Here is a 1,643-nt window from a genome sequence, read left to right as displayed (position 1 = left end):
GGTGCAGTCGGCACAGAGAAATGCTGGTGCCGAGGGATATGAGGATTCATTTCTGGACTGGGCGCTCTCCACTGGGCAGCTGCCAGAGAGCTCTGGTTTGCTCCTAAGTCAAAGTCCTCGTGCAGCCCTGCCCATTGCTCCCGTTCAAAGCCTTGTAATTACGGCAGTGGGTTTAAGGGCGATGATGATGTATTGTTTGTTCAACGACACTCCAAGGCCAAGAGGGGAGAATCACCATCTTCATTCTATCCGTTTCTTAGGACCTTGTGACAAAGCGCCACAAGCTGGGTGGTTTGCAGCTGCAGCATTTATCCTCTCACAGTTTTGGAGGCTAAGAGCTCCAAATCAAAGTGTCAGGACCACACGTCCTCTGACCCATAAAGCTAGAAGAGTCTGTTCCAGGCCTTTCTCCTGGCTTCTGGCACTCCTTCGGCTTATGGTAACGTAACCTTCAATCCTCACATGCCCTGCTTTCTATGTGTGGGTCCCTGTGTCCAAATTTTCTTTCTAAGTTTATTTATTTATTTTGAGAGAGAGAGAACGAAAGAAAGAAAGAATCCCAAGCAGGCTCTGCACTGACAGAGCCTGATGTGGGGCTCAGACTTGCAAACCAGGAGATCATGACCTGATTCAAAATCAAGAGTCAGATGCTCAACCAAGGTGGCCCCAAATTTTCCCTTTTGAGAGGGACCACTGCTCATAGTGGTTAGGGGCTCACCTGATTCCAGTTTGAGTTCCATTTTAATTTATCTGCTTTCATCTGCAATGACCCTATTTCCAAAGAAGATCACCTTGTGAGGTACCAGGGGTTAGGACTTCCACATAAGCATTTGTTGGGGGCAGGGGGGGCGGAGACAGCAGTCAACATGTAACACTCATCAAGTAGATATCCTGTGTATGTAACTTCTATTCCAGCCTTCGCTGCTGTATTGGGGGTGTTTCTAGCTTCTGTAATGGGGAAGTGTCCCCAAGGAAATTACTCTGCAGGCAAATACTCATCTGATAGCTGAATTTTCAACTCGATTTCGAAATCCTCTTCCGTCTTTGTGACTGCAGCCTGAAACAGCAATACTTTTCAAACCTCTAATGTCAGTCTTGTCAACAGAGGAAACACGCATCACTGCCCTTCCAACTTGATCATCTCCAGGGCTTTGACTGTGATTTTATGGCTTCTGTCATTCAATTCCCAGTCAACTTCGAAAGGGAAATAAAGCATTGTTTTGCCCTATTCTTGAAGTGGCTGTAGGAGACTAGAGAAATAACTATTTGCAGAGGGAGCATTCAGAATTAGTGGACCAGGATTAATACCTATCAGGAAACCCAGGAAAAAGCAAACTCACTTGGAGGGAGAGGAAATCCTGCTGGTGGACAGAGGGTCCCATGGCAATTTCTTCACTCTGGTGACATCATCTAAGTTCACAGTGACACAGGCAAACCTTTCTTTGTAGGACTTTCCAGATTCATCCTCCTCTACCAAGGGCTTAGCTTCTCCTTCTCCGATAACTGGCATAAATTCTTTAAAGTGATCTGCAGCTAGATTTCACATTTTCATTCGGGATTGGAAAGCTGATAGGCACAATTGTATACCTCGTATTTCCCACCAAAACCTCTTATTTCTGACCAAAAACAAGAAGCAGAATGGG

This window comes from Suricata suricatta, chromosome 3, assembly GCF_006229205.1.
Source record: "Suricata suricatta isolate VVHF042 chromosome 3, meerkat_22Aug2017_6uvM2_HiC, whole genome shotgun sequence".
Lineage (NCBI taxonomy): Eukaryota > Metazoa > Chordata > Mammalia > Carnivora > Herpestidae > Suricata > Suricata suricatta.
Note: the sequence above shows the minus strand (reverse complement) of the source record.